Source organism: Hipposideros armiger, unplaced genomic scaffold (genome assembly GCF_001890085.2).
Source record: "Hipposideros armiger isolate ML-2016 unplaced genomic scaffold, ASM189008v1 scaffold_629, whole genome shotgun sequence".
NCBI lineage: Eukaryota > Metazoa > Chordata > Mammalia > Chiroptera > Hipposideridae > Hipposideros > Hipposideros armiger.
Genome location: NW_017731979.1, coordinates 525176 through 549722, shown reverse-complemented (window position 1 = coordinate 549722; position 24547 = coordinate 525176). Strand labels below are relative to the sequence as shown.

The 24547-nt window shown below is 44.1% G+C and overlaps 1 protein-coding gene across 1 annotated transcript in view; it reads right to left on the bottom strand.

Moving 5' to 3' along the window:
• The window catches only part of ADCY8 (adenylate cyclase 8), a 205289-nt gene that overhangs the window by 176794 nt on the left and 3948 nt on the right, over window positions 1–24547 (bottom strand). The gene's annotated exons all lie outside the window — the stretch shown is intronic.

The following is a 24547-nucleotide window of genomic DNA, read 5'->3' as shown; positions in this document are numbered from 1 at the left end:
GATACACTATGTGAATGCAAAGTATTTGAGACATTAAAATACTTCTGTTTATTCTACTGCATTCAGAGAGATGGACAACACAAGTGGCCTTAATTGTTTCCAAGAGTGTTTTCCAGCTTGAAGTCACTCTCCTGCCTAGAATCTCCTGCCAATCTCCTTGCAAGGGACCTGAGGCGCTTCCGTTTAAACACACGGACTGGGAACCAGACACTGTGCTTTGGCCTCTGCACGTGCTAGGGTGTGGACAGTCCAGTAGCAACTCTGCTTGGTCTTCTTAGCTCTATTTCACAGAAAGGAAAAGTGAGACTCCCAGAGGTTAAGAATTACCCAAGATCACCAAGCTGATAAATGGTACTACGGTGGCCAACTGTCCTGGTTGCCTGAACTTTATTTTAAAACTTGGACAGTCCCAGGAAAACCAGGAAGTGTATTCTCATACTTAGATTTAGTTAATTGTGTATTTTAATGAATTACAAGTGGGGGTGAGAAAGGAAGGGGGAGAGAGAGAGAGAGAGAGAGAGAGAGAGAGAGAGAGAGAGAGAGACAGAGAGAGAGAGAGAGAGAGAGAGAGAGAGAGAGAGAGAATGAGAGACAGAGAGAGAGAGAGAAACAGAGAGACAATGAGAGACAGAGAGAGGGAGATAGAGGAAGAGGAGCAGAAGGAGGAGGAGGGGATGGTTGAAGGGAAGATAAAGGGAGGGGAGGGGAGATTTGACACTTTAAGCTGCCTGAATAATACTGTCCCCTTATGAGCGCTCCTGACCTTGAGTGAGATGAAGGTCAGCCTGCTTCAGGCCGGTGGCCTCCAGCGGTGCAGCCATCCCACTGGCCTGGGTGTGCCACTAGGACTCAAGCTACATCTTTTTCACACATTCTGGTCCCTAAACACAAGCTCCGCCACACTGGGGAAGACTTGGCTGAGCTGGATTATTGAGACATGATACAGCCATTTACTGACTTCATATTTACATTTAAGGGCTTTTTTTAGGAACGATTTTTGATTCAGTTGTTAGCTTTACAACCTAACCCCAGTGTAAGCACACAGTGTGGCTTTCACCCAAGTAGCAACGTGTCCTATGACGACACGCATACCGATGTAGACGTGAACAGAAGGACGTGCTGGGAAAGCTACGATGTTGATGCACACACCTTGGCAGTGCAGCCAGCAATGGTAGGTGCATAATACATGTTTGTAGAATGGTAAAATGTATCGATGTCTCATACATAGCCGGTGGTCAGAAAAGAATCAGGCGTCCTTTCTGGGAAGGCCCCGTGTGCAGACACAGGGGCACTTTGCAACACGGCATTGGAAATGAAGTCTATCCATATCCACAGGCAGGCAAATCAGATATGTTTTGAAACCCAAAGTGCACGTTGATTCAATTGTCTTCCCTCTTTATCTTGGGCCTGTCAGGCATTGCATCTAAAGTGCATTATGGACGCGGCGAGGAGGCCGAGGGTCTGCGGGCCTGTGAGACTCCAGTGAATGGCTCCCCTGCTGGAGGGACCCTCCTGGTCAGGTCATTGGCAGGTCACTGATGAAACTGCCACCTTCGCCACATTTTCAGATCCTGACACAGTGGGCCTGGGAGAGCTGGGAATCTGGGTTAACTACCTTTAAGAGGGCTTCTGCTTCCAGGATTAGCTTTAAAAATTTTTTTAAATGGAGGTGACACTCTGAGCCTGCGGTACTTTTGTTATAGTTTTGAAGACAGATGTGTGTAGGAAAGTCTGGCTTGGGGAGAATACCACAGGCACCTCCATTAGTGTTGTGTCTGACCAAGGGATGTCCTTTGTGGCCAAGAGGGTGTGGGAATGGGCATAAGACTACAGACAGGACCCAGTGGTTGCATCACTTACCCCACTCTCAGAAGCTGATGACATGACAGAATGAGGGAGTAACCTGGGGTCATCCTGTGGTCAATACGCTCCAAGGATGGGGTGTCCCCCTCTAGAATGCAGTGGACACTCTAAATCGAAGGCCTCCCTACAGGGCTGTATCCCCGGTAGGTAGAATGCATGAGTCTGGGAAACATGGGTGGAAGCCGGAATGGCCCTATTTTCCATCACTCCTGGTGACCCACTTGGAGAGCCTGTGATTACAGAGCCTGAAACCTTGGGCTCTGTAGCTTTCCAGTTCCAGCTTCCCATAGGCTGAACACTTCCACCAGGTGACACAGCAAGAGCCCCGATGACTACGGCATATTGGGCTCATCATGTCAAGTGACTAGGAGACAAGAAGGGTCACCATCCAGGTGGGGGTTCTGCCCTGGCCTGAGAAAGGCATGGTAACCAGAGGGTCAGGCTCCTGAGAGGTTAGAATCTGGATAATGCCACCAGGCGGACAACCAAGACCAGCAGAGGTGCTGGCTGATGGTGGGGGGCGGAATCTAGAGCAGAGAAGAAGAGGGAGATCATGGACAGCAGCTGGGGCCCCACAAGCCAGCTGCAGCAGTGAGGACTGTAATTTAACCCATTAACTGTCCTCTTCTAAGTGTCCCCAAAGGAGAGAGGTTCACCAGGATCACAGAGGTGCTCTTAGAACTTGTGTGAAGAACTAGACCATAACTCAACTTGTCCCTTTGTCAATTTCTACTTGTGTCTCTTCCATTCTATGGTGCCGATCCCAAAAACATCCCCTAATGAACTTCCTACACACCAATCTCCCTCTCAGAGTCTGCTTCTCAAAGGATTGAACCTGTAACAACCAAAAAGTATCCATTACCCTTACTATGAATGTAGTATGAATTACCCTTAACTCATGTAGTCAGCTTCCAATATCTATTGACTGAATTTGTTGAATGAGTGATTTAATGAATAAATTTAATTAGCTTGTACCATCCAGACCCTTAGATGGATGATGATAATGACTGTCTCATACGTAGTTTCCTCCTTTCTTCATTCATTTCAGGAATCCTTATTGAGCACCAAATATGACTTAGGCACTGTTTTGGATTCCAGTGGGGAAAAAAGACAACTCAGGTCCCTTCCCTATGGGGATATCTGGTGGGAACCTTACTTTAGATCAAGAAGTTCAAGGAAAGGGTGGCCGGTTAGCTCAGTTGATTAGAGCATGGTGCTGATAACACCAAGGTTGCCAAGTTCAAGGAAAGACTCTTTAAGAAAGAAATACTTAAACGAAACCTGAAGTATGAGGAGTCGGCCAAGAAAAAAGGCAGGCAACAATTCTTCCAGGGAGAGTGACCCTGCAGTGTGTGTGGTAGGAGGGGACGCCTTGTCTAAGCTCTAACCTTGTTTGACCCTGATGCTCTTGGGTTGAACCACTTCTAGATCCTGGTGAAAACCACTGCAGAGTTCCACAGAAAACGATTTCCTACTATGTATCTCGGCCCTGAGACTCCCTCCTCTCAGGGATGTGCACAACTCAGAATTACCTTTCCCTCGCCAGCCTCCCCCATCATCTTCTTCTTCCTACAGAGCAGATGGCAGTGTCACGGAGGTGGTGGCAGCAGTTCCCAAGGAAGTTTTTGGTGTGAGCGTGAAGTCGGTGTCCTGTGATGCGATGGTTACTATGGCAATTTTTATTGGGTAGTTGGCTTTGAAGAAACATTTTGATTCATCATTAGTTACTGAGCTAAAAACAGCACCTTCTCAAGAGCTTGTTTTCTCTTTAAAGTGCATCTGCTGTTCAGCGCTAAGTACAGGAGGCACCCCAAAACTGGAGCATTTTCCCAGGTCACCTTAGTCTCAATCCTGACTCCTTTAAGGAAGCCATATTACCTTCTGCTTCACCAAAAAAAGAGTGTTTTCTGTTAGAAAGGAGTATCACAGTGGCCAAAGAGAGATAGAAGAAAGAATTCCTAGGTCCAGTTCATAGAGAAGATGACTTTACATGGAATAACTTTATAAAGTTTCTCAACTGTGCTATTTTACAAGATGGGGGCAAAAAATAGTCTCCCAGCATTCCTTTCTCTGTTGAGGATAGAGAACAGAGAAGTTTAAAAATAACAGTCTATCTATGGACAAACACAGGTCAACATCTGTAGTAGGGAATAACCATTAGTGAATCTGTTAACAAGGGTTTAATGTACCCTTGGGTTTTCAAGTGTACTCATTTAATGTTTGATTCAAATAAAATGTTTTTCCAAAACGTTAAGTACACAATGATTATGAGGAAGTGCAACGTGTTTTGGTCTACAATGCCGAGTTTGGCACTCTGTGACACATTAGATAGTAAAAATATAACGGAAGCCAGGAACACAAAATGTCTCCAGCCCATGGTGACTCACGCCTAACCGCCAGCCTGTTCGCAATGGTTTTTCATAAATATGCTTATTCTAGATTTCAACCCTAATTCCATCGCTGGACCCAGCTAAGCCTATTTCACCAATTTTAAAACGTGGGACCTTCCAGGATTGCGACAGGAGAAAAAAGGGTCACGGATGTAAAAGCCCCACCGTGGTGCCTGCTACTCTCACCTAGTAGTGCAAAGGCTGGCCTCTGGGATTTGAATCCCAGCTCTGCCTTTACTCATGGTGGGAAGATGAGGCATTTACTGAATTAACCTCTCGAAGCCTCAGGCTCCTCATTTGTTAAATGGGGACAATAACTCCTCATAGGTTGTCGGGATTGAGAGAGGTAATTACATGAAGCCCTGGGCATATGATGAGCATTCAATACGTGTTAGCTGCTACTTTTAATAGTAATTTCTTTCCTTTTCTCGTCTAGGCTCTATGTATGTGCCTTCAATGAGGGAGTATGTGTCCTACTTAACTCTTTTGGACTCCATCACCCTTGTGACGATGTCATTTATTTGGCAAGCTGGGACGCTTCTGAGAGTGAAAGGAGACAGGCGTAAATCTGGAGGGTCCTGGACATCCTACCAGTGGCACATACTACTGGGCGAGGCGCAGGCCCATCGTGTAAGTCTTCAAACTATATTCCTAGGCAATTGCTTAATAAAGAGCTGTCACTTCAAATCAGGAAGTGCCCAGCTGTAGGCTGTGGGGATATGCCAGTCAACAAAACAGACTAAATCCCTCCGTCATTCTATGGGACACAGACAATAAACAAATGAGCAGAAAATGGTAGCATTTCTGGTACATTGGTGAAAAGTGTTATGGAGAAAAATAAAGCTGATTCAGAGCAGAAAGTAATGAGAGGAGACCGCAGTTCCTTCTTCATTTGGGGTCAGGGAAGGTATCTCTGACATGATTATATTTGAGCAGAGACCCCAAAAAGGTGAGCAAACCAGGCAGGTAGCCAAAGGAACAATGTGGAATAGATATCCCATCATCAACAAACATTCGTAACAATTGCCCTGATAAAGTAAAAGGTAAAAATGAAGGACGACTGATAAGATATGAGCTCATCAACTTTACAAGGACTTTAAAAGCTCACTTCAGATATGCCTACTGTCTTCTCTACAATTCTAGCTGTTTGATCTTTAAACAATCCATAACCTATAGCTTTATCCAGCTGTTACCATTACAAAAATAAGAGTTCAACTTGTTAAGTTTCTCCTACATGCCTGATGCTTTATAAAAATATTTTCTTCCTTACAAGAATACATCAGCATGGGAGTTACGACACCCACTTTTCGGGTGAGAAATGTGAGGCTGGAGAGGTGCAGAAACGTGTCTAAGCATGTGGCCAGGGAGCGGGGGCTGGGCCTGAAAGGCAGGTAATCTTCTGCTCATTCCAAATGTCCCACCTCTTTTCAGAAGATCCTGCCTTTAATCCCAGCACCAAGATAACAAGCCAGTGTTTGTCTGAGAATGAAAATGAACAAACAGACCCAGAGAGTGATGGAAACCCTTCGTTCATCACGCAACCAATATTTCCTAAGTGCCTACGATGTGCCCAGTTCTGTCCTCCACTTGTGAAAAAAATGACACAAATTTTATATCTGCACACCTGCCTCGCTGGCAGTATGGCTAAGTGCATTACTTGGAGTGGTAGAAGGTAAAGGTGATTATTAAAATAACAGAGCAATGTAAAGGGGAGAGGAATGTGAAGCGGACAGTGATGTCACATGGGAGAGAGGTTACAGATTTAAATAAGGTCATCTGGGTAGATGCTCTGAGAAGGTAGCTTTCCAGCCAAAACTTGGAGGAAGAGAGTGAATCACAGGATCCCTGTGATAAGGACACTACAGGCAGAGAGAACGGCCAGCGGTAAGGCCAGGAGGGTATGCTCCAAAGACTTCCGGGAGAGAGTGAACCGGAGCTCACTCAGGGAGCGAGTCGTAGGAGACAGGGCAGAGGTGGGGCCCAGAGATGGACCATGTGGACCGCTTGAGGGACATTGGCTTGACCCCACATGAAAAGGGGGGGGGGTCATGCTAGGTTTGGGGCACAGGAGGGGCTGACTAGCTGATATATTCAGCTCAGGAGTTATCCCCCGAAAATCCATTGGCCCGTCTGCTAAAGCTGGTGGGACATAAAATATAGGCTGCCTCCTGACTCCTCCTGAAATTCTTTAGCCCTAAGAGTCACTTTCCATCCAAGACACTGGAGACAGGGTTCCTGCTCTGATTTGGAGGGGCCTTTGGGGGCCTTGACCCTCCCTTCAAACTTGGAATGCCTGTGATTCTAGAAATCCAAGCTTGATGATTGGAGACATTCGGATCGGGGTTCCTTGTTCCCACCCTGAGTCTTTCTCTGGACAATCACCTTGGCTTTTGAATGTAAGTACAGGAAATATGTTTGTGTAACTGCCCTTCATGGTCTGGAAAGAGAAACGCTGGGAAACCAGGAAGCAGCACGCACTGGAAGAGCTACCCCGTCTGAGGAGGCGGCCGCCAGAGGGCGCTGTTCTCACTCCTGGCCATCAGCCGCGGGTCCGACCCCACTGCCCAACAGGGGCCGATTAGCAGTCAAAGCCTGATAACGGTTTATTTCCTTTGTCCTGTAGAGTTTTAGAAATAGTGACAGAGAAGTATGACATGTAAGAGGGGGAAAACAAAGTCCCACTAGGAGATGAACTGCCCAGGAGGGTGGTCCAATCAAGGTTTGGATGGCAAGAGCCCTCTCAGGCCCGGGTGTCCTCCTGTGACAAGCAGCAGGGCGAGTAATGTGCCCTCTGTAGCCAAGGTATTATACCATCTGGTACGTTAAATACCAGAAAACTTAAAAATATAAATTGTATTACAAATACCAAGTATTTTTTTGGTATGAGTGCTCTGAGTAGATAGATCATTTGGGGTAAGTGTTGGTTCAAGGGAAAGAAGTGGGCTTTGAAATACATGTTCTCCTTCAACATTTAATCAAAATAGTGACTCAATGCAGTTCCAATATTGCCTCTTTTAGCTATTACTATTTTTTAAAGGTCAAGGAGAACACTCCAAGAAAGAGAAGTTGTTCTTTTTTTTTTCTTTAGGTAAAATAAATCATCTTGGAGAAACGATGTTTGTATTAAACATATTCTTTCAGCTTTCCATCAAATGACTTGGAAACATCAGTTAAAAATATCAAAGGCATCCATTTTCATTAATCAAGCTATTTGCTAATGCTTTGGCCTGAGTCTACCGCCAACTTTTTCATTTTGGCCACGCTACTCTCCCCCCCAACAGCTCTATTCATTCATTCATTCAATAATTCCTTACGGAGCACCAATTCTGTGCTAGGCACCACTCTGGCGGCTAGAGATATGGCAGTAAATGAGAGAATCGAGGTCTCTATCCTCATGGAGTTTCCACTGCAAGCTGCATAGTGACAGGTGACACTTACGGGCTAGGCACTGCTCCAAGACTCTGCCTGCATCACCTCTGCTAGTGCTATCACCTCCCTTAGAAGATACATAGTGTAACTCTCCCCATTATACAGATGAGGGAACTGAGGCTGACAGAGGTCAGTAACTTGCTGGGTCACAAGCTCTTGAGTGAAGGTATCAGGATCCAAACCCCAGCACTGCAGCTCCAGAGCATCTGTCCTCACTCATTTTGCCAAAGCACCTTCTTCTCTCTGAGAGGGAGTATAGGAGTGGACATTTCCTGAAGGTTAAAATGTAGTGAAGGGCCTGCATGTGGGCATCTCATCTTCTAGCAGTGGAGGTCTACCCTTACAATCCTGCCAGTTTGTTATCTCTTAATCTCGCCCTTGAATTCCCAGTTCACCTACCACCTCCATGGTGAAGCCCAACTCTGTTCTCCTTCCTTAATTCCCCAATAAAATATTAAAAAAAAAAGATTTTATTGGGGAATTGGGGGATGGGAATAGACAAGTTGCTGTCCTTCTGTTCTTCAGTCTAGTTGTGGAGGATGTCGCTTCATTGGCCCATGTTGGTATTATCATTGTGCTCTTCCCAGCTGAGGCAGTCGCTCGCCGGCCATTGGATGGCCACTCACTGCGGCTCATGGCAGCTCACGAAAGCGCACGCCCGCTGCCCGCCAGCCCTACTGCAGCCTACGCCATCGCTGGCGACTCACGGCAGCACAGATCCAGGTCGAGCTGTTGTTCACCATCTTAGCTGTAGAGGGAGCAGCATCACTGGCCCTCATGTGGGATCGGAACCAGAGCCCTGCTGCTCAGAGCTGGCATCCCAAGCCAACTCCTAACCAACGTGCCACTCAGCCAGCCCACAAGCATTATTTTCTGCAAGTAGAGTTGTCACATAAAAGACAAAGAGCTACTTTGGATAGAGTGAGTTCCCTGTCATTTGGGGTATTTAAGCAGAGTTAGGATAAAAATTTGATAGGAAATGTACAGATTAAGCATATTAATCAATATCCTGCTTTCTTATGTTGATCATTACTCCTTCCAGACCCACTTCCAAAACTGAATGGACAAATGAATGACAGGACTTAAAAGTCCTCCTCATTAGTATGTACATCTATCTATTAATCTATCTATCAATCCATTCGTCCATTCAATCCAATATCAGCGTCGACCTCCTGTTTTTGCGGTCAACAGATCCTACATGCTTTTTTGATAACAGTCTTATCGAGATCCATTATAAGCAATAAGAGTAATTATGTTTAATAAAACTGGGGCTTGCCTCTTTAATGACACGATCTATTTAAAGGCTGTGAAAACCACGAGGATTTTGACCAAAACATAGACTATTACAAGAAGAGCAGCACCTTGGCACAGAGCTTGTGTGCAGGCTCATTGCAGCTACAAATTGGCAGATCCGTCAGGTCATCTTCTCTTGGTGCCACTTCCGTTCATCCGCTGGTACAGAAAACAATTTAGCTGCAGTTTTTAGCTTTATCCATGAGTGGAGCCAGAGAAAAACAGGCCAGAAACCTGGCAGAAGCAGTCGCCCGAGCCCTGGTCCCAGCCAGGTTTATCTCACCTTCTTAGACATTAAAACTCTCCAGCCACACATCCTCTAAAGAAGCCAGAACTACCAACTGGACTTGAACACCAGCCATGGGTAACTCCCTCCCTCCTCCACTCCTCCTCTCTCACTCCCTTCCTTCTTACCCTCCTTCCCTCTCTCCAGCATAAACAGATAAGTATTTATCAGACGTGGGATGCTGAGAATATCCTGGTGAGCAAGCAAATCAGACCCATCCTGTTTTCATTGCACTTATTGTCAGGTAGGAAAGACAGGCATGGAACTAATATCCTCACCACACACACACACACACACACACACACACACACACATGGTGTTATATGTTTTCTAAGAAAAGTAGGGGGGATTAAGTAGTGACTTAGAGAGAGAGGACAGAGTATGCTCCCTAAGAAAGGTTCCTTGAGCCAAGAATGAGGGGAGAGCATCTCAGACAAAGGAGTGGACACTCAGACGGCTCAGAGACAGAAAAAGCATGTGGGTCTTTCGAGGAGCTGAGCGAAGGTCACTGTGACTTCGGGAATGAGAGGGAGATGAAGAATGGCCCCATCGGAGGGAGACTGAGGTCAGATCTAAAAGGTGGGTCCCAGGAGGGAGTTCTGCCTTTGTCTTAAAAGCAATGCTGGCTACTGACATTTCCCGAAGGGTTCTAAGTCCTAATCATAGGTCCAACACCACGCTGGTGACACTGTGGACAGTAGACTGGAAAAGGCTGAAAAGTGGGTGCAGGGGGCTACTGTGATTCAGACGCAGAACAGTGTCTCCTATACTAAAGTGGGGGGAGTAGAGATAAACGTCGATGGACTTGGGGATACTCAGGAGGTCAACTTGTCAGGAACTTGCAATAGATTGGTGGCCATGGGGACTGAGAGAAGGAGACATGGCAGGGATGCCTGTGGGCTTTCTGGCTCGGGCAACTGCAAGGATGAAACAGGGATCCCTGGGTTCACCAAGGTCAAGGCCCAGCAACAGGACAGGTTAGGGGAACTGCTTGATGTCAATACCCAGCATTCCTTTCTGAGATTTTGGAGGTTTTTTGGACTTCTCTCCTTTTTAGAGTCCAATTGTTCTACATCTATCCAATTATTTACAACATCAAGAGTCAGAGTCATGAGCTTCACATTAGAAGGGATCTTAAAAATTACTTAGTCCAACCCCTCCCCGTTTGCCCCAGATCCCTGATGACAGCATCTGGCCCCTGCTTCGCACCTCCAGGAATGGCTTTTTAATCTCACAAGGCCTGGTGAGATTTCATAGAGTTATAAATAGGAAGGTATCAGTTACTTCCTTTGGGAAATAGCCTCACAAATCTTCTCCAGCCATAATTATTGCCTGGCATTTATTCTAGTAGCATAAATTATGTATCAGATGACACAACATCTGATCTGGGTCTTTCTGTTCCCTAGATCTCAAGTAAGGAGGGGGGGAAAAAAAACATCACAAAACGAAAATGGCTCTGTTTGTCGTATATGATCGGATCACTAAGTATATGAGAATGCAATGTTAGCATAAAGAATAGTCAATGTTAATTCATTAGGTGATACACCATGAATATATCTTGCTGCCAGTATTGATTAGAAATTGCATTTGGTTGTTGGTAATAGACAACTAAAATAACAGTGGATTAAACAAACTTGAAGTCTATTTTATGTCACATAAAAAAATATCTAGGGATGAGCAGTCTAGGGCTGGTGTGGTGAGCTCAGGGTATTATCAGTATCCTAGCATTCTTTTTTCTTTCTGGCCCCCAGCCTACTGTGTGGCTTCCATCCTCATGGCGGGTGGAGGTGCCATTCCATCTGTTTACCAGGCAGAAAGACAGCTAAAGGATGTGGGGTGGGTGAAAAGAGGCAGACCTCCCAGATGAAACAGGCATCATTTCAAAGCTGTCCAAAACCCTCCAGTAGCACAACTTATATCTAACTGGCGACCCCTGGTTACCAACTCTAGCTACAAAGGAGTCACAGAAATACCACCACACACACACACACACACACACACACACACACACACACACACACACACTTGTATAAATATATTATCTCCCAAGATAAAATTTTGGTTCTATGTACAAGGAAAATATGATAATGCATATTGGTAGTTAAGTAGCAGTCTCTGAAACAGCCTGTAGGCAGCAACTGCCCCACATAAACAGGTATGTCCTCAAATAGCTTACATTTCAAAGCATACGAAACAATTTAGGGTAACTCAGAATCACGTGGGCAACTCGGTGCGGATCCCTCTCAAGAATATAAGCAGGAAAGAAAAAGCAATGCTTGCTAGTAGGGATTTCGGTAAAAATAAGGGTTGGTCTGCACAGTTCAATAAATTATGTAATGATTTTTTTCCTGTTCCTTCTGGTGTGCCCACTAGCCTGGTCTTGAGGAAAGGTGGGGAACTGAAGTCATCAGAACCTTGAACATCTCCAAGTCCCAGGTTTTCCCCAAAATGCTAGTTCTACTGTGGGCATGAGTAGCGTGCCCAGAAGACCAGGTAAAAGAAACTTTCGTGTCTCAGATCTTTATAGCATCAAGGTATGAAACCCACTGCAGCTCTCTGGAAAGTACAGGTATCTGGGATAAATTTTTCTTTCCTGCCTTCTTGCTCTGGTAATAAATGAGCTGAGGATAGGAAACACGTCTAATTTGACTTTGCATTCCTCAAGGTCAGCACGTGGTAGACAGTTGATAAATGAAAGGAGGGTGCATTACTAAACATGAACATACATTTACTTAAATGGAAGCCTGCCATGTGCAGGTTGGTGCTGGTGGGAGCCAGCAGAAGTCCAGGTATGTCTGGAGCAAAACATACTTGAGTTCGAATCTTCATTTGGCCCCACACAATCTAAATGACTTAATCCAAATTCCTCTCTGGTCCTCAGTTTCTTCACTGTGAAATAGAGGTTGTAATTTTTATGCGCAGGTAACCATTAGAAATGGATAGGATGTGTATAAACCATGTGACTAACAGACACCAGGAAGGCATTGCCCAATGTTCTACTACCTGGTTCTTCCTTGAGGAGCATCTAAGTTCAGTTCTCAAAGCCCAAAGACCTCGAAAGGGTCTTCTAAAGGAGAGTTCTCAGATGGTGTTCAGTGTGAGCCTGGTGGTGTTTTGGAGGGTCGGGCAGCGAAAGAATGTAACACAGTAAGGAGAGGAAGAGGGTGATGTCCTACAGAGACGGGCAAGGTGGTTCTCCCGCCGGCCTGCCAACTCTGCTATGCCACTTTCATTAGCTTTATATTTTAGTGCTTAGCCTAGTTTGAAAACGGAGTTGCTATTCTGAAATCTTTTGTATATCCTATTTGTTGGAGGGATCTCGATACTTACCCTATTATGAGTTTTCCTACTCTTTTTATGAACAAAGGATTAGTTTTGCTGTCATTTAATGGTTATCTAATATTGGGTTGGGTTCAAAGTTTGAATAACGTGCGTGTGCATGAGACTGGCCTGAAAAAATAAAGTTTATTAACTGGATTTTTAAACGATCTTTTCAATCATTTTTACATCCAAATTACTTTGAACCAAGGTCTTTTTTTGCAAGATATCCACCTTCCATAAAATTAGGAAGGATTTTACATATGGAAAGACTTCAGTGTGGCCACCTGTAGGAAGATACACCAGCATTAAAGTGCAAAATAGCTTCTATTCCTTATAAGAATGTTCTAGATACATGGCAAAGGGATGATTCCTAAGCACTGATATTTTTACATGGAAGGAACACTGAAGTAAGTCAGTGGACATGCATCATGAGGTGTCCTTCTTGCTTCCAGTATGCAAAATGGTTATTGCCCAACAAGGCGGGGTCCTCCCTTCACCCTCCATCCCCACAATGAACCTACTGTCCTGTTTCGGCAGAGTTCCGTCCCAATGGCAGAGCAAGGCAGTCTGCCTCTGTGTGTCCACATCAGATGCATCTGTGTTTCAGAAATACCACCACTGCCCAGTGCATGGTTACTGGTGTTTGTCGGCTCAAAACTTTCATAGTCATCCACTCCTTTCGTATTTATAAACGGTAAAGTCTGGACAGCAAGTATCTTACTCTCATGTTGTTATGGATGAAGGGACTAATGGACAGCGGGCTTCAGTGAGTTCCTTCAAGGCTATGGTGTCTATTTCCTGGGGTCTGTAGATAACGAAGAGGGAACCCCCAAAGCTAGCCTCCCAGTTGTGGACACTCAGGCTGCATGAGTGCCCAGCTCAATCACGTCTAAGTGATACTGACAGAAGATGGCTTGTTGATCCCAGATGACATGCACATTTGGAAAAAGCCAGATAGGCAATTCTGACAAGTGCCATAGTGTCACTAATTAAATATTCAAAAGAAACAATTATCTGTCAGTTAAGTGTCTCAGTCACTCTTCCCTTCAAAACAAATCAACTGACTAAAATGGCACACAATTTTACAAGTCGTGGTGTCCAAGGTAATTAAACCACTAGAAGAAATTAAATATTAAATACCATCTAATAAGTAATTCTCTCAGCATTTGCTACATTACTCATATTTCTCGTCCTTCTCAGAGGTCATAGGCCTCAGTCAGCTCTGTTTGCTATGAGGATTGCCATTATCTGATCTTAGGCGACAAATACAAGGAAAGCACACAAATACCCACGTTCATATTCATTATAACTCACAAGAATACACATTTTAGAGCTGTGAAAAACCTCAAAAATGATTTCATAGAGATAAAATTTTAGAGCTGTGAGAAATCCATTTCAAGGCCAAACCAGGTTGAGGCATCTCTACAAAGTTGTGCCTTATCGGATGTAAAATATGAGGTCAGTCTTTCTCAATGACTATGAGGCGCTTTTGTCCATACAACGTGCTGCCCCCCAGCTCCATTGAGCAACACCATGACTACAAGCATTGTTACCATCTGGACTACAAACTTCATTTTTCTTCTTCATCATCACTGCTAACACATTGCTTCAGAACTAGCAGAGTCAGTTGAGATAAAGTGGCCTTGAGAGACCATCACATTGAGGGGCAGCTTTGAAATGAAACAGATATGGTTTAGAATCCCTTGTTAGCTATATGATCAAAGGGACATGATGTAACTACTCTGAGCGCAGTGTCCTCAGCTCTAAAGAGAGAAGTAGCAATATCGATGCTAAGAGGATGGGTCAGGCGTTTACTCAACAAGCCTCTCTTATGGGTGTCCCTTGGGAGGTGGCCATGTCTATTCCAGGGATACACAAAAGGACAGAGCCGGACCTCAGAGACCACATGATTTAGTAGCAGAAACAAATAAGGGAACCATATTTCCAACCTTAGCTGCCAACTCCTAGTCCTCCTTCAGGGTATTAAGAAATATTTTCTCATCTTGGTTTTCAAGTCGGGTTCTTCCTTTTATTGTAAATGGAAATGAGGGCCAGCCAGGACCAGGGCAAGGCCAGGCAGGTGCCTGGGGCACCCAGGGCCAGGAAGCATCCTTCTCAGGGTCGTACAAGGGCAAGGTCAGCACCCGAGAGGGAGTGCCTCTGAAGTTTGCACCCTGGATGCCTCACTAGCCTCAGTCTCGTCCAGCCTGGCACCAAACCATGTCAGTTTGTATCTTTCTCATTAATAGAGAAGGGTGAACTCGACTCATTTGACACTGTCCGTCTGGGGTCATGAACGCCTTCTCACGGGAGCTGCCACCACCAAAAGGCTAGAAAGGCTCACCCATATAACGGGGGCAGTTAGACTCTGAATTTAGGAGAAAACAAGTGTGCTCTCACGGACTTCGATTCTGTTTCTTGAGCGGACAGTAGAGAAATGAACTAAGTGGGATAACGATTCGTACAACTGAAAACAAAAGACATAACCTTTTTAGGGCTTTGTGAAGACTGCTTCACTTAACTGCATGGGGTTTCAATATCCAAAATCAGGCTTTGTTTTTGCTTTTAGGCAGTTGAGAGACAAACTGGTCCTGTTAGGATACACACCGGTCTTTCTGTAATAGGTTTTAAGCTGTGAAAAATGGCAGACTAAACAATTATCCAGTGAATATGCTCAGCAAATTCAACCCGTTTTGTTTAATGTCCTCCCCCTAAGAGTGAGGCAGACTAGCCAGGATGGTGTGGAGTGCTAGGAGTCAGGTAGGAAAGGTGGGGGCACCTCTTGCCCTTAGTTGCAGGGGTAGGAAGCCAGAGGGTGAACATCCACTGGCGACCAGAAGGGGGCACCACTGAGAAGGCAAGTCAAAGAAGCCATTTTGGGTTCACCACAAGAAAGAGGCCTGATGAGGTAGGTGTTGGTGCTGAAGCCAGGGTGCTGAAGAAGGAAGCCAGTGATAGGGTAAGGCCTGCATTAGCACCTGGACTCTATTTTGTATAGAGTTGGATCTACTTAAAATTTTCAGGAATGGACAAACACCTATAGATAATTTAGGTCCATATTTTTTTCCTTCTTTTTTTTCTCTTTTCTTCTTCTACTTTTTTTTTTTTTACTTAAATAATTTGGATAATTACTTGAATTTTTCTTCCTGTTATCAACTATAACTTCTTTAACACATATCTAGCAAAAATGCAGCTTGGGGCTTTCAGCCCAAAGCACTTCATGGGGTAACTTCTGGTGTGCTTTTTTCCTGTATTGACCAGAGAAACTGATTTCAGTTCTCTCACTGGTTTCTCAGTCCCTGTTAATGATGATAGAGAAGGGTGTGACGGTCTGTTGGGGAGTGGTCAAGGGGAAGGAGATGGTTATGTAATAGTCATTCAATGCATTCATTTAAAAGTTCAGCGTTCAGAGCTGCCCGTGTGCCAGGTGCGATGCTAGGTTCAAGAGACACAAAGATGAGGAAGGTACAATCCTTGACCTCAATGGGGTTCACAGCCTGGGGGGCACATGGGAATGTTAAGACTTTGCTCTGGGAGGGGAAAATGCAGGGTGAGAGCACTGTGCCAAGGAGAGGGAATCAGCCTTGCCTAAGCACCTTGTCTGCCCACCCTTGTGTGGGGACTGATTGTCTGGAGCTCCAAGGCAAGCCATTCAGTTTTTAGCTGGGGTCTCTGTGAACACAGAGTGACTAGGATTGCCCGGAGCTCCAAACCAGCCTGACCTTCTCCAACATGAGGCAGAACTCCCTCATGCCACGTCTTCTGGTCGCCAGGAGTGGGGTGCACTCAGTTTGTGATAAGGTCATGGGTAAATAATGGACGTCTCAGCCCTTCCCTGGGGTTCCTTTACATTCTTCATGAGGAAGGAAGGTCCACGCCCATCCACAATTTCTTCTAGAGTCTGACCTTTCCTTTCCAGCTACTCCTAAAAGAAATCCACTACAGCTTTGATTTTTCATGCTTTAGAGTTCTGTAGTAAAAACAGCCTAAGACTTGCCTTTGTGTAAAATATTTACAGGATGCTGTGTTCCAGGCATGTTCTAAGAGCCAGGTACAAACCTCCCACCCCTGCACCAGAGTCACAAACTCCCTCCCCAAATCCATTCAAGTATCAGCCTCATTGTAGCTACAACCTGACTGTTGAATATACAGCTGTGCCTCAGAACCTAGAACCCAACAGGCAATGGACAAATATTTGTTGAACAACTTACCTACTCAATCTCCTTCTCCCCTTCTTTCTAATGCAATCCTAACTTTTGGAGGGGCCGTAAATCTAGTCTACTTTTGCCATTCTCTCTTGCCGAGGGAGTAGCCTTGTGTCAGAATTCTGATCCCCAAAATTTAAGCTGATATCGCTGGGCTGGGATTCCAGAGGAGTTCCTAAAAGGGCAGCTGACTCAGTTGGCAATCTTGGCCTTTTGCCCTCTCCTTTTCCTGCCTGCAAAGCAGCCATGATGGCTTGGACATGCAGCCAATGACTTTCAACTGACATTGTGGAAATGACCTCCCTGCACAGTAATCTCCTTTAGGCCATCCCTTGTAGATTGCTGTATCGCTTTCCCTTGAAGAATGCCTTGACAGGGAGCGCATCACTTCACAAAGCAGCCCCTTGGGCAGGTCTATTTGTTACAAAGCCTCAGCTTTAGATGAACCACAATCTCTGGTGCTACAGCAACCACCCATTGGTCTTTATTCTGTTCTAGAGGACACACATAACATAACCAATCTCTCTTCACCATGGAAGCACCCCCAAATATTTGAGGACACCCACCATATCTCTTCTACTCCCAGGCCTCTCAGTGTCCTTCCTTTTGGTCCAGTTCTGTTCAATTCTATATGCTGCATTTCTTATTCCCATGTTCTAAATTAAAGAAGTATATGTATTTTGCTTATGCATTCCCTAATCCTTAGTCGTCCGTTTGATAAGCAATCATGTGTATTCAGCATGTAATCACACACAAAAAAAGAAAAGATTCAGAAATGGTTTACTCTAGTCAACTGGAAAACTAGCTGACACAGAGAGACAAGAATGTGCTGTTTACAAAATGGTTCAAAAATCCCTGTGACAATTTTATACTGATATGCACTGCATATAGAGGTGGTAGTTTTAAAAATTTACTCATTAAAAAAACCCCAAAACATTAATATAATTTAATTTCACACCGAGCTCATGCCTTCACCATGAAGGATTTTATCATTTCCTGATGCAGAAGAATTTGGGCTTCAGAAAGAGTTCCGTCAATCAAGTCAGGAAGTGAGACGGAAGGCACAGGAAACTCCAGTAACTAAGAAATGTGCAGGTATTGTACATATGAACTACACGATCTATGTCAATGAAATTCAAATATCAAATCGCAGACATGCCCAATCAGAGTCCAATGCAGAGATATCAAGGAAATAACGAACTGCAGGCTTATCTGACAACACATTGAGTTATCGCCCCAGTTCATTGGGTGAGAAGGTGGCCACACAGTTGCAATCCGTGGGAGACTGGCTGCTATTCCTACCAGGAAGGGGCTATGCTTCCCTTGGACTGTCTGGCACCTCAACGGTTAATTAATCTATCCTGTCCTTCCTCTACCCTGCAGGGCTGACTGAAAAATCGCACAGTGAGAAAAGCTGGCTTCCCAAGTGCTGTTTAAGTGACCTGACTTCTTAAAATAGTCCTTCATAAACAAAACTCACATGATATAATTTCAGTGTGTAAATCCAATTATGCTTCCTGGGGAAGCACAGGGCAGATGATTTAGGCTTTCGCCACCCTGTTGTGGCCAGCTGGGCTGGGCAAAGTAGAGTTCCTCTATTGGCGCCCCAAGAAAATGCCAGGGAAGAAATCACTGACAGAAGCCATGCTCTTGCAAACTGAGGTTCAAACGTGTAGATCACAGAAACTCGCCAACCTTCAGTTTCTGTTACCTTGAATTCCAGCCCAGAGAAAGCAAAGAACCCATTTCAAGAGCAGCGTGTCCAGGGAACCGATATGCTGTCCAACTGTGTACTCTGGACCGGCTGGTCTCGCAGGGAGTCAATATGGTACCCATTTGTTGGTGAGAGGAGAGGTTTGAGGTGAATGCAAGTGTCGCCTATGCTCTGAAAATAACTACATGTAGGACCCACTGAAATCGGCACACTTGTGAAATGAATAAATTAGCATCCTAAGAAATATTTAGACAACAGTGAAATGTCACATCAGCATGACTGTAGTGGTGTCCTTTGGTTTCATTAGCCAGCAGCACTGAATTTGGGATAAACTTTTTTTAAAAAACAACAACACCCTTTTTATGTTTGGTTTCACTTATTTTTGAGGCGCTCTTAAAATGCCATCAATCAAAAAGGTGTAAATATGAATAATGCATTTGTCCTACTCAGCGTGACATTGAAGCAGCTGCTCCACAAGTAAAGCCCTCCCAGTGTTCATCTAATTGTGCTCCGACCCACTGATACCAGTCAGGCGACGTTACCGGATATGAAGGAAAACACATTCATAATTCAATCTTGCAAAGCATGCGCCCTACCATCATTTTACAACTCTAAGTCAGACACCACATCTATGTGCAACTCCAGTGCAAAGATGTCTACAGACCAGGCTGATGGCATTGAATTGGTCATTTTAGAAGTCATTAAAAATATCCTTTGCAAAGTCTACTCTCTATCCATCCTCACCACAGAGGGAAAAGAAAGGAAAAGACAGAACCCAAAAGGACAATCTCTGGGTATTTTTTACAAGTTAGAGAGAATATTTCCATTTCCTGGCATTCAGAGGAATCTCTTGGGGATGTTGACACTCAAATCTGATTTTGAAAGTCATTTTCTCAGACATGCTGGGATGAGGCAATTATTACTTTATTTTTTAAAAATACCTATATAAATGTGCTAAAGGAAAATGTACAGAAATGGATCTATTTGGTTCTTTTGTAAATGCATACCATAACTAGTGAAGGTGTACTCGTTTAATGGATATTTGTGTGTTTTGAAGTAAGTGGCTACTTGACATCAACTACCACATTAGGATGGTTTAAATTACATGCCACTTGCTGTACATGAAGTAGGCATACTATTCCGTTTATTTGATTTGTGTTAGCAGACTTAAAGAACATAGACTCTCATGTTTAAATTTTGCCAATAGGGGAGAGGTGTTGGTAATTCCCTTATACTCACTTTTATCTTTCCTGTGAAGTCAATTCTTCATTTAAATGACCAGAAACGCATCTGAAAGCACATGCACAGCCTGCTTCTTGCCTGACCTCACCTACTTATACTGTAAATCACAAGGCATTGTCCCCTCAAAGGACATTGTAAAGGCCAAGGGTAAAAGTCCCTTGCTATTAGCCAGTTTAATGACCATGATTTAATTAGAACTTTTCTGGCTCTAGTCTCTACGTTCTGTGGGATGTAAGACAGGAGAGAAAGTGCTGCATGGGAAATTCAAATCTGACAACGTGACCTTGAGCACTAACCAACCTGGACCTGCCTACCTGGCTGGCTTCGCTCCTAGACTTATGCTAGAGTTACCTCCACTCTTGACACTTGGCTTATCTAGCTCACCGAGATTACAGAACATTAATGAGTGACAAGCTCTAATGTTTTAGAGCCCCGCAGAGGAAAGCGTAATGAAGCCATCTTTCTGGTTACCTATTGCTGCCTCTCCGTTTTCTAATAACTAAATGATTTTCACCGTCTTATTGCTAATGAGCTGAAGAATGAGAATGAAATGAGTTTCAAATGTTAGGTAGTTCATATTATTGTCACCAGCAATTAAAAGAAAGGAGAGCGCTAATTATGGCAACAGGGCTTGGAATTATCTACTCCATGAGAGAAGCTAGCTGCTATAACCTTATCATTAATATCGTATTTATATGTGTAACGCCATCTTGTAATGAATTTTCAGATGGGTATACCAATTGAGCAGGCTACACAATTTAAGATGAGGGGAAAATCTGTGTCTCAGAGGGACTCTGGACCAAGGCACTAGTATCATTGGTTTGAATCATGTACATGAAGCTGATTTAACGTGAAATGGGTGAGCATAACTAGCCCTGGCGTTATCTATAGCTGAGCTTTGTGTTACTTATAGCTGAGCTTTGTCAGGGTGAACATCACAAGAGCAGTCTGAACTGGGCTTTGAACCTACTGAGCCTTTCCTCAGTTTTTCCAATGCCACTTTGGACCTAGAAAATACATGGGTGATCACAGCTCTTTGTTTGGGTCGGAAGTCCATGTCTTTAGTGAACTTGTCTGTTCACTGAGTGGAGGAGACATAAACCATCTCTGCACTGACAGCAAGGAGCCTCCCGGGTGGCCCCTCTTGTATCCACTGTGGACGGCACGTGATGAACTAACTGAGCAGAGGAGCCTGTCTCTTCATATGGGGTATCTGCGGAGATTTGCAGCTTGGTTGATAGCCTGTCAGGCCACAGATACTAATTCCCTTTAGGAGGGAGCATGGAGAGGTGGGTTCTCGTACCTTGGATTAAGGGAAGGTGGTCATCGGCTCACTTGCTAACTTTTGAAAATGGCATGTTCAGTGACATGAAACAGCTGCTCACGTGTGTTGACTGTATACTTCTTGCTTCTTGAAAATGCTAAGTTAAACAGGAGCCATCCTCTTAATGGGAATCAAGATTAATGCCGAGAAAGATGATATGCCCGGGTTTATGGCTTTTAGTTGACAAATTTGTCTCCAGCTGAGAAGAATGATGAGTTTACTACAAAGAGCCTATTCCCAGAAATTCAGTCACTTTTCGCTCATGATTTCCCTTTGGCTTTCTCATTAAGTGTTAACTCGTGTGCTATATGAGGTATGACTCTCTTGAGTAGGGAAATAGGTACCCCTCGCACTTGAGCCATTTCAAGGGCTTATGTCTTCAGAAGGACAACCTCTAAAGGGTTTCTGAAGGAAGACTGGCTGTGGAGCCAGGGTTCAAATACTGCTTTCGCCACCTGTTAGGCACAGCCTCTTTGGGACATCCCTTTAAATATCCTAAGAATCAAGCATTCTTCTCTGAAATGAAAGATGATACCATCTTTTTGTCATCATTAGATGGGATAGTGTATGTAAAGGCACTCAGCTACATGTAAAATACTGTACAAATGTAAGGGATTATTAATGTGCTTTGATTTCTCCAAAGGCGTTTATGTGTAAAAGGCTGCCTTACATACATATGACTTACGTGTGTGTAGAAAGCTTTCAGCAACACAATGTCAGGGGTCGTGGGTATTTTAAAATACTGCCCATGCAATGAACAGTCTTGTTTATTCAGGGGCTGTGAGTACCTACTATGTTCCCGGCATTTTTCTAGGTGCTGAGGATAAAGTGGTAAACACCATAAACAATGTATTTGCCCTAATGTGGTGTTTACATTTGAAGGTGTAGGGGCGGGGGAAGAAACACAATAAATCTAAACAAGTAAGATAATTTCAGATAGCATTTGTGCTCTGGAGAAAATAAGACACGTCATTCACTAGAAAAGAGCGTTAGAGCTGAGTCTGGAATAATGAGAATGTGTCCGTCATGTGAAGACCTGGAAAAAATTGTTCCAGGCAGCGGGTACAGAGGCTGAGAAGTGGGAACGTGTTGGGATATTTGAAACACAGAAAATGGACAGTGTATTTGGAGCCTGAGGAGGAGAAGAGAAGGAAATAAAATTAGAGAAGCAGCAGCCAGCTCCTAGAGGCTCGAGGAGGCTATGGAAAGGAGTTAGGATGTTATTCTAGTCGCTATGCAAGGTCATTAGCAGGTTTTTAGCATACCATGTATATTACCAAGCAGGGAAAACTAAACAGTACCTAGTCAAAAATCACAGATTTTTTTTTTTAAGCGATTAATTCTCCAGTTCATCCATCTGCAGGACCTAAGAGCGAAGCTTGAACCTCTAGAGGGCGTCAAAGTAAAACGTTTTGTAGCCAAAGCCACCCCGTTCTTTCAGCACCTAAAGGGAAGGAGAGCGCTCTAGTTGTTCAGAGTCCGGTAAAAGGTGACTCAACTTCAAAATGGTAGTTCATCTATAATCCCTACCCCAAACAGAAAGCTGAATGAGCTCGGGTTGCATGTACCAGGCCCTTGGTTTTCACAGTGAAGGATTGTTTATGATGAGGTGGGAGTGGGAAGACATTTTGGGGTTATTTTTAATCTTCTGCCATCTGGCAGTATTTGAGTAGAGTGTAAAACAAATATGGAGCCAAAATTTACTTTCTTGATTCATTTGGCAAGAAAAGTGTCTCTATACTTAGAACTTAGAAGATATTCATCATTTGCCACTTAGGATGTGTTATTCTAAATACTATTCCCAACTGACTTGATGGAATCTTTTAGTAATGAGTACTAAGGAAGGCTAGTGTATGCAAGGCAGTAGGTTATCATAAATGGAATTTTTTCTGAAACTGATCAGGTAACTATGATATATTGTGGAAACAATTCATAGTGAAAAAAGAGAAGGGAAAAGAAAGAAGAGATGGGGAAAGAAGAGGAGTAAGAGAGGGGAGACAGGCTGCTGATGTCTAAGTATATAGTAAAGAAAATGAAAAAAAAAAAGAATGAGAGCTCGGAAGAACGTGAGAGATTCAGATGATATGGGGGTTCATGTCCACGTGCAAACAGGATTGAGAAACACAGTCAAAGTACAATTTTATACGCTCCCCATCTGAGTCTTTATCACATGTGGGTATTAATGGTTCCTGATAATTTTGAAGACACATTCATTATTGTCCTTAATAAAGAAAAGTTCAGCTGGTCAGCCCTTAACTGGCATCGCCTCATCTCATGCCTGATGATGATAGCCATGTACTTTATATACCCTTTGCTGTACCCAGAGAGACTTCAAAAAACACGGTAAAAGCAGCCAACCAGATAACTAACTTGAGCATATGGATAGAGAGCCATTAGGGAAGGAAGAGAATTTCACACTGACTAGAAGCCCTGAAGGTCGGTGATGGGTAAAGCACTCTCACGGTGCCGGTGCTCTAAAAATCACCGGCAATTTTCAGAGGTATTGTGCCAATTTGGGGGAGGTATTCTAAGAACCATCTATTCAAACCTGACCACAAGGATGAGGAGATTTTCAGCTTCCAATACAGCCAAGGTGGCCCAGAGGCTGAGGCTAGAGCAGGAATCTACAAAGCAGCCTCCCGTCCCAGCACCTCTCATCAGCCGTCTATGTGAAAATCCTTCAGCTGACATGTTCCCTCAGTTTTAGAGAAGCCCCCAAATTTAGTCTCCTGTTACCTACCAGACATTTGGCAAAGGAAGTGCCAAGCCATCAATTATCTATTGATTTTAATGAACTTAAACAATAGAGGCACTGTCTACCTTCTCATTCACAGACAAGGGGAACTTTGTTCACATAAACACATCCATATTTAATGGGGAAAGATAGGAAGAAAGGGGGAGAAAGGAGAAAGCGACTTAAAGAATCAGGTTCCACCTAAATATTTCAAACCATCCACATCAAAATGCCCTTTTCGATTAAACAAAACTTGCATTATTTGCCAATCCTACCCCCCCACACATACACACACCAGCCCCAATTCCTGAGGTTAATTTATTCAAAGCACTGGGGTTGGATTCCATAAAAAAAATAATAATAATCTTAGATCCTCAAGGCAATAAAGCATTCCCAGATAAAACAGGTGTCATACGATTGTCTGAAAGATTGGGTGAGATAATATAAACAGGGCTCCCAACGTTAGCAATGGGTACGTGCTTAGCTAATGTGGATTCCTCCAGGAATTGAGGATTTGTGGCAAAGAGATACACAAAATCCCAGCTCTGAATCCCTGAGTCCCTTACAACACCCTGCTGTGAGTCTCATAAATAAAGCCGTTAAGGAATGGGTCCCCTTCTAACCGGGGGCTTCTCCTTGCTTTCTGTCTCCTGCCCCAGAGGCTGCAGACCCTGGGGGATGTGTGTGGAACAGAATGAAGACTGCCTCTAAGCTGATGTCAGAGAGGGATTACTCACAGCATCAGA